This window comes from Eptatretus burgeri, chromosome 9, assembly GCF_056783735.1.
Source record: "Eptatretus burgeri isolate ZD-2024b chromosome 9, Ebu_testis_v1, whole genome shotgun sequence".
In the NCBI taxonomy this organism is placed as follows: domain Eukaryota; kingdom Metazoa; phylum Chordata; class Myxini; order Myxiniformes; family Myxinidae; genus Eptatretus; species Eptatretus burgeri.
This window is the reverse complement of record NC_140969.1, coordinates 103,378,993-103,388,259: the sequence shown is the minus strand read 5'-3', so window position 1 is coordinate 103,388,259 and position 9,267 is coordinate 103,378,993. Positions and strand designations below refer to the sequence as shown.

At 44.6% G+C, this 9,267-nt stretch overlaps 1 long non-coding RNA gene across 2 annotated transcripts; it reads left to right on the top strand.

The window, feature by feature from the left end:
- The first annotated feature begins 19 nt into the window (after positions 1-19).
- Positions 20-6,716, top strand: LOC147020795 (uncharacterized). 2 transcript variants are annotated; one of them, XR_015061965.1, is made up of 6 exons: positions 20-972; positions 1,536-3,014; positions 3,253-3,494; positions 3,614-3,683; positions 4,865-4,966; positions 5,825-6,716. It is a non-coding gene; the product is annotated as an uncharacterized LOC147020795 (long non-coding RNA). The 2 variants fall into 2 exon arrangements; XR_015061966.1 differs by lacking the exon at positions 3,614-3,683.
- The last annotated feature ends 2,551 nt before the right edge of the window (positions 6,717-9,267 follow it).

The following is a 9,267-nucleotide window of genomic DNA, read 5'->3' as shown; positions in this document are numbered from 1 at the left end:
GTCACATGATGGAGGAGAGGCCAAGAGGTTGTGTCGTGGAGATGCCAATGTGGGACGTGGTGACGTTTCTTGCCAAGAGCTGTGAGTCCCCTTTCTAACTCCATCACTTTGTGCAATATCATGATATCGGAGCATTATGGGAGGAAGTGCAGGAACTCCCTTGTATTTGTTAATCCTGTAAATATTGATATATCTGTGGATGTACATTTGCATATTAACATGGAAGGATGACAACTTGATGAAGGGTTCATTCGTTTCGGATGCAGTACATGCCTGCTGGGTTACATCATTGCTCGAAGCATGGCTGTTGGTTCGAGCAGGAACTTGTCAATGGTCCAGTGTACCGGTGAGAGCTCACGGACACTTTGTGGTGGACACCATGGGATCTTTAACCTCCACCAACTGATGCTAACGAAGGGGTTAATGAATACCTTCGTCAGCGGTTGCTGGTGATCAGAAGATTCGGTTTCCGCTTACTCTCCACCTCTGCTGTTTATGACTCACTTTATTACTCCTACCCAACACTTCAACACCATCTTAAGGACGGACACGTTCCTCTCGGGGACACTGAACATTTTGACTTTGTAGAGGGAAGATGGCTGGACGAGGTGTGACTCGCTTGGGACTTTAAGATGTGGGGCATCATGGGGCGAGGGGGGTCATGATTTCATCACAAATGGAAGTGACCTTCAACATTCCGTTTCCCTCCTACCAAGGTCTCCATTGGAAATCGCTCCCCAAGAGCCACAGCGGGAGAAGGGCAGCAAAAGGAAGAGAGAGTGTGAGGATGAGGACGAGGAGGAATTGTGGGAGCAGAAGAGTACAAAGAAAAGAGAAAGGAAGAATAATACACTGAAAGGGACCACACACACTGGCGATGGGTCCGGTGAATGCAGTCAAGATGAAGAACGAGGAACGAATGGAAGGTTGTGCCGAGTTCCCCTTCACCTGTCGGCACAACTCGAACACCAGGTGTGCTACTTCATCAAATATCGTTTGTTGAGCCTCCCCCTTGCTTGGGGAAGGCTTGTTGCTGTTGTCGGGTTTGTTTCCGCAATTATCGTCCCCTATTTTTAATTGGAACCACAAGTTTCTTCAACCCCTCGGAGTAGTAAACCCCCATTTAGAAAGTTATTATGATCATTATTTTCTTCCTGCACTCCTCACACTCGAAATTCCCGGACCGTATCAATTACCGAGCTGGATATCGGGGCCCGCTGGAACTTTTGGAATGAAATTTTACATCAATAATGTGAATGTGAAGTCGGTGGGGTTGATGTCATGTCTTTTGATGTTGACCTAATTTTAAGGTCATGACCTAATGGTAGTAATTTTAATATTTTTTTACATAACTCGACGATAGTTCAGCCGATCGGAATGAAATTTCCCTCCGTAGCGAGCTTCGATCAAGGTGTATTCGTTCTCATTGTCCATCATACCTTTCCGGGTATCATTCCATCAGTCTGGGCTCTGACAGATAGTCACATGGTTTTGAGCCTTGTATTGATGGTTGTGGTTGCCTCACCTCATTGCAGCTCACCTGACCTGGCATTTCTACCTTGGCGTGGTGGCAGATTGAGGCTGTTTTACAACAGAGCTTCTTTCCTGTCGGGATACAGTGGAGATGCTCGACAAAGCCATCAATGCCTCCTCCACCAAGACTGTATCCTCATGGATTGGTTTACAGGACATGACGTCACTTTTTAAATTTCAATTGTTTTTGAAATGTTTAAGCCTGCACATCCATCAAGAATTATTTTAATGTTTTTTTTCTTCACATCTTTCTTCTTGTGAACGACCAATATGGATTGCGCTAAAGTTTCATGTCGAGGTTCTGCAGCCATGTCGCTGCCTCAGGTGTGAGTTGGTGGAGAGCTAATCTCCAATCTTTCTCTTTGCAGCCTTTTTGTCATCCTCGTGATGAGTTTCCTGGAGTATGGCTACGTCAATGTTGTAGTCCTTCAGGATGTTGGCGAGGATCTCACAATTAGGAAATGTCAGCCCCTCAACAATGAGTTGGGGGATGTGGAGGAGGGATCTACTGGTCTAGTTGTGGTCCATGGCTTTTGACCTTGAAAAGGACTTTATTTAGTGCTACGCAATCTCGGGCCCCATTGCTGGGGTTTGTCCCGAGTGCGTCGGTGGTATTGGTCAGTTAATGACATCAGTCCTGATAACTTCAGAGTGTAAAATGGTTGAATATCATTTAACAGGAGCACCACGTGGAGGTTGTCATCTCGCTCACTTTTCTTCATTCATGTGTCCTGTGTTTGTGCTGAAAACCCAGGTGACTTCTCCTGTAAATCGGAGTTGTCCATCGCTTCTTCTTCTCCATCTGTCTCAAACACTAATCTTCCTTCAGGCACACTCACTTTTTCACTTTTACCTTCCTGGCCAATACGTAAGCCCTCTCAGCTTATTCTGCCACGAAGGTTTAGTAAGACCTCCTTCGAAGCATTCAGTAACCCAGCTCTTCACCCCAGTCGTGACAGGTGTGAACACTTTTCCAAGAACACTCACGGTTTACAAACATAAATCGTTTTGTACGAAACACACACAAACTGCTCCACATTTCCCTCTCAACACCGTTGGGCTTCCTCTTGCCTCTCACCCCGATCGAGCCTGCACCTCCATCCCCACATCTTGCTCAATCACACTGCCTTGCCCCCCTCCCCCACTACCCTCATGATCCCATCGTTGTTCACATTCACACCTTTTCACTCTGGTCCACGAATATCAGAGGCCTACCTGCCTGTCTACCTGCGAGCTTTTCTTCACATGAGCAAATGCTGTTCTCCTTTCACCTGTAACTGCACATTGAAATTTCACCATGTTATAAACACCAGGACACCTCCATTATCATCTCTGTTCCACCAAACGAGATTTTTGTGTTCTTGGAATTGGTTCTTCATTTTGTCTTTGTCTCCTGTTTTGTATTTTCCAAGAGTCTGTGATGGATGCAGATTGCTGGGGATCATCATGGTGTTTATCTTTCTCCACGAGACGTTTTCATCGTGAGTTATTGTAACACTCATTTGGTAAAACACTCACTAATTGTTACAACATTGTGCGAGTCCCTTCATCTGAACCTTCCTTGCCATGTTTTCCAAGTGATCGTACAGTTCCCCTTGGAATGTTTGTGACAATCCTGTTTTTCAAAGTTTTTCAGAAGTGAAATGATCTCACAAGATGTCACCTTTTGTACCCCTTCTTGTCATATCCTCGTGTGTTTGTGTTATTCTATTGTTGCAGGTGAACCGCCTGGAAGGTCACGTCATGGAGGAAGGAGTACAGGGATTCCAGCAGGAGGATGTTATAAACATGGTATAAACACCAGGATTGTCATCTCACTCCCTTTTCTTCATTCACGTGTCCTGTGTTTGTGCTGAAAACCCATGTGACTTCTCCTGTAAATTGGGGTTGTCCATTGCTTCTTCATCTTGTGCTGTGTTCTGATTGAACGTACCTGGATCGGCACCTGCAGAGGAACCCAGGTACGGTTTGAAACAGCAAAGGGCCGACCGTGTGTCGCTCTTCTTTATTTATTTATGTACTTTTCTCAGTGGGATTATTACACTGGTCAACAATTTTTTACTTTCTGAATGTTGTCTAGATTTCTACAAGTGAATTAGGGTATTCTGGCACTGCTGAATCAGGAAATGGCATCCGTTTCTCTCCATCAGGTCAGGTTTTTGTGCTAAGTTGATTTGAAAAAATCAGATCTTGTGACAAAATCAATTACATTTTTGTGGCATTATCAGCTGATTTTTGTCAACACATATCATCCTAAACATGTTTTTAAGAAAAAAAAATGTTTTGCCAACAACATTTATTGATTACATGATAGAAACATCGATTACTGTCATCTGAATGGTGGGCATTGATAAAGGTAAGTACAAGTAAATTGCATGTTGCGTCACCACTGTTCAAACTTCAGGGCTTGAACTTCCGTTTCTTCGAACTCCTGGAATGTTCAGCGGCAGGGAGGTCTCTCTTCAGATTCCAACAGTAGTCAGCCATCATGACTGCGTCCCAGCGACCCTGATACCTGGTCTCCATCTCCTTCATGTCCTGATGGAATCTCTCCCCTGCTCGTCACTCATTGAACCCAGGTTCTCAGGAAACCGGTTCATATGTGAAAATAGGTAGTGCATCTTGATGCTCATGTTGCAGCCCAGGTTTCTGAAAGCAGTCAGCATGTTGTTGTACAACTTTTTTGTATCACATTATTACAAAATCTGCCCCATTAACTTTAGTTTTGATCCACGAACTTTATGCTTTGCCTCACCAATTTTTGGAAGATTTTGAGGTTTTATGACTTCAAACTGATCCCTTTTCGACATAATCACCCAGAACTATCGTACCTGAATACTTCTTGTCATTAAAATAATTATTTCCAATCAAAACAATTATTTGACATGACATTTTACCCCCACCAACTTCTTCTAAAATGCTCCACACATGCGTACATGTGAACAAAAATGTAAAAAACGACATGTGGCCATATCTCAAAAACTTGACCTGATTGAACAAAACTAATGTGAGTTTTGGATTCAGCGCATCAGATTCGTCCTAAATCAGCTTAAAAAATGCAGACAACAAATTTGTTGTTGACCAGTGTTATTTATATATAATTTACCTTGGCAGGATTTGATTTTTATCCGTAAATGTCGATAAGCATCGATTTCAAATCACTCTCACAGATGAGATTCTTGTGGTTTTAGTATTATGATACACAAAGCGAAGACGAACTGTGATTGGTCTGGAATCTTTCTTCATTCAGGATATCTGATCATGTCAGGAGAGTAAATGCTTCTTGAATCATTTTTTATTGGAACTTATTCTTTGTTCTTGCACCATCCAGTGGAATATACTGTGTCCAGTGTCTTCTATATCTCATTCCATCTGGATGGAGAGACAAGATGTCTGACGTTCAACATTTGAAAGACGAATGGAGTTCATCCTGGTAAAATATTTATCTTCTTGCACGTTTTGTAATATCCTTGCCCTTGCACATTCCTCGCTGGAACGAACCAAAGGGGCGCACCACTCACTCCTCGAAGAATGCTCCACTCACTCCTCATGGAATGCTTCACTCGCTTCTCTTACAATGCTCCACTTGCCCACCCCTCATAGAAGCTGTGTTCTCCCTTCTGGAGCTGTGTTCTCCCCTTCTGGGGCTGTGTTCTCCCCTTCTGGGGCTGTGTTCTCCCCTTCTGAAGCTGTGTTCTCCCCTTCTGAAGCTGTGTTCTCCCCTTCTGAAGCTGTGTTCTCCCCTTCTGAAGCTGTGTTTTCCCCTTCTAAAGCTGTGTTCTGCCCTTCTGAAGTTGTGTTCTCCCCTTCTGAAGCTGTTCTCCCCTTCTGAAGCTGTGTTCTCCCCTTCTGAAGCTGTGTTCTCCCCTTCTCAAGCTGTGTTCTCCCCTTCTCAAGCTGTGTTCTCCCCTTCTCAAGCTTTGTTCGCCCCTTCTGAAGCTGTGTTCTCCCCTTCTGAAGCTGTGTTCGCCCCTTCTGAAGCTGTGTTCGCCCCTTCTGAAGCTGTGTTCTCCCCTTCTGGAGCTGTGTTCTCCCCTTTATTCATTCCCAAACTCCCTGGACCCTGTTTATGACGCAACACTTGGTTCGCAGCTTTGAAATATTAAGCGTCACATAAACCATTGCTGTGATACACAGGTAGATCATGACATCACCTGGGTTTGAATCCCGACACGGCTATAAACTGTCACCCTGGTGTTTCACATGCAGGATATTCATTTCTCCGTGCGCTGAAAACAATGTTTTTTTCAGGATAAATGACATTTATGTAAAATATATATTTTTTTTATAGATTCGTGATCCCTGAGAAGACTCGACCGAACCACAATGTCTCCATCCCAGGATTGAAGCCAAGAGATGTTTATTTTCAAGGCTGTAACACTCCTGTGTGAATCTCCTGACATGTTCAACATGACTACTCGACTGGAATGAAAATTCTCTTCTGGTTATTGCAACACGACGTCAGGTCTGTCTTTTGGGACCATCAATGTGAACATGTAACTCAGTGCGACCTGCAGCATGGTCGGAATGTCAGCGCCAACACTGACCCCCCCTCGCTGGCCTTGTTTGTGTGGAGGGTGACTGTGTCATCCTGTCAAGACTAAAAACAGCACCTGACAAAGGGCGGATGAGCTTCCTTCAGGAACCAATGACCATCCAGTAAGGAGATGGTGTCTCCTCAAAAAATGTAATTCAGGTGTACTACAGGTATGAAGTAGTCGCTCTCACTCTTTGTGATGCTGAAGATGTCATCTCCTCGTTTTTTCTTGTGTTTCACATTGAAATGAAAGAAGGAATAAAACTCATCTTTGTACATTTATTAACACTCCAGTGTGTTGAGATGAAACTTGAGTCGGAGACATCTCGTTATTTGATTGGTTCTTGAGTTCTAATCGGTGTTGAGATGATCTTTGTGTTCATGTGTTTAAAATTCTCCAGTTTTGTCTGTTTTCCCCCCAATTCAGTGTTACCTTGATAAGTGTTTTCGTACATTGTTTTATTTTATATCTTTTTGTGTGAAACATTTCTCTTGAGTGGTTGCGACCAAAAGTCAATGGTTTCGTGTTAACGGATTCACAAAGTTGTCTTTCTTTATTAAAATTATTCTGGTGTGAATTTCCTCTTTTCTCCACTTCTTACTCTGTGCTGAAATGGCCATTGTGTTGTTTTAATAAATACGAAGTTCATGGAATGTTCTTTGTTGTCATTTGTTGAGAAGAATAGTTGTGAAATGTTTTCTGCCTCCTGATTCATTCACAGGTTTTAAACATTGATGGACATTCTCAGTGAGCTAAAAGGTATTTCTAATGTGGTAAACTGATACACCAGCCGTGTTGACAGATTTCTCTGCAAAAGTTAACGTCAGGTCAGGCCAGTTATGGGAGCATGCGCCGGAGCAGCATGTCACAGTGTCCACTTTCAGCTCCGTCTGGCTACCCCCCCAGCAGATGCCTGGCACATCCCCATTTCCTTGAGATGCCTATCAACCTGGTGCAACCACGAGGCACGTGATCAGCCTTTTGGCCTCCTCTACTCACGAGTCCAAAGTGGTGAGCAGGATCAGTGTCGGGAAAATGAGCCACATGTCCATCCAGCAGCAGGTAACGCTCACGGACTATACAGAAAGCAAATCTCATCTGAATCTCTCTCAGCAACCGCTCGTTGTACATAAAGACTGACCAGCAATGGCCAACAATTCTCCAAAGAGACATGGTACTGAAAGAGTTAAGTCTTCATCTCAGATCTCTGGTCAGAGTCCAAGTGTCACATCCGTAGAGCAAAACTGGAAGCACCAAGGACTTAAAGACTCGGACTTTGGTCCTCCTAAATAGGTGCCGACAGCGCCACATCCCATGATCAAGTGAATCCATGACTCCCCAGGTCTGACTCAGACGTCTATTGGCCTCTGGTTCACAACATGCAGAAACATGAGTATCACTGCCAAGATAAGTGAATCTCTGTGTGAGTTCAACATCCTTGCCACAAACAGGTATAGACAAGATAACAGCATCCAAGATGTCATTGAAAGCCTGGATCTTCGTTTTTATGCAGGAAACCGGTAATCCCAATGGCTCCGACTCCTCATTCAATGCGTCGAGCAGCCCCAGAAGGATATCCTGCATCTGCGCAAAGATGACTGAATCATCTGTTTAATCAAGGTCAGAGATCGTGATATTCCTCAACAAAGCACCGCAACTTGATCTCTCAGACTTCCTCCTCAGAATCCAGTCCATAAAAGTGCTGAAAAATGTGGGGGCCAGTACATACCTCTGAAGAACTCCAGTAACAACTGGAAATGTCAGAGATGGAACGACCACATCTCAGAACACGCTCAGTTCCAGAGTATAGTTCAGAATTCATATTGATCAGGTTTGGTGGTATTCATGAAGACTGAGAATCTTCAAGAGGGCATCCAGATTTACGGAATCGAATGCTTTGCAGTGTTCAACATAGGCTGTGAGCATCCCCTGCTGAAACTCTCATCTACATTCCGTGAGGACCCAAAGAGCAACAAAACGGTCATTCATTGACCTCTTTGGTGTTTCACTGCTCTGGGTACTGGTGCTGAGGCAGATGGTGGCGAGCTCCATCAAGAATTATCCGAGGAAAGACCTTGCCTGGCACTGAGAGTAATGTCACCCCTCAGTGGATGTTGCAGTCCTGATGATCACCCTTCCTTTTAGAGAGAGGGCCAACAAGGCCCCTCTTCCAGTCAGTTGGGATGATGCCTGTGATCCAGACATAGAATAGTAATGTATACAACGACACGAGTGCAGCGTTTTCAACAGCCTTAAGAAGTTCAGCATGGATGCTACAAATCCCATGAGCTTTACCTCATTTCAACCGGTTCACCGTAGCCTGCGTTTCGACAAATGATGGTGGTTCACAGTTGATTAGAGCGCCAGCAATAGTGATAGTTACACCCCTGATATCCAACTCAACAGCCTGATGGTCAGCCTGGTAGAACCGCTTAAAGTAACCAGCCCAGCGGGCCTTAACTTCGGACTCCTCTGTCAAAAGCCAACCACACTCCGCTCAAACTGCAGTGCACCGATGGATAGGCTTGGAGGAACGCAATGCACTAATTCCTCTATAAGCAGGACAAGAATCACTTGACCACAGATTCCTCGCACACACGACTCCTTGTCCGCCCTCATTGCAGCGCGTACAGTTTTAAGCCTCAACTTGCTGAACAGCTCAGCTCTGCCATTAAGTCTGGCCTGTGACTCTCATCAATGGAATTAAGTGTCATTTGGGAGACAAAGTTCTGCTTCGCCTGAAGGTGGGTTCCAAGACATTCTCCTGGTTGTGGAATCCAGGTTGTGGAAATTATACAGGTAACAAGACCAAGATATCCACTTGTTGTCTTCATTCTGCCTCAACATTGATGTGCACACAAGTTGTAGACAGTTTTCTTAATTTTTGTGCTTCCTTGCAACAACTTATTCATGAAGCTTGATTGTGTAACATCATGCCCATTGCAAATAGACACAAACGCCAAGGTGGGGGTGAAATGATGTATTGTTGCCGGCCGGGGGGGGGGGGGTGGTCGGTGGCGATAAACGACCACTTGGTGGAGCAGTGGAGTCGTCTCCCACCGAACACCCGGAATTTAGGTCGTGACTCTCGGATAAGTCCGAGAGTTCTTGGATCCCTTGGCGGACCGTGGTCGCCAATATTTTGACGGCGTGGGGTAGGGTTAGTTTCCTAATTTCAATATACCTAAATACTCAC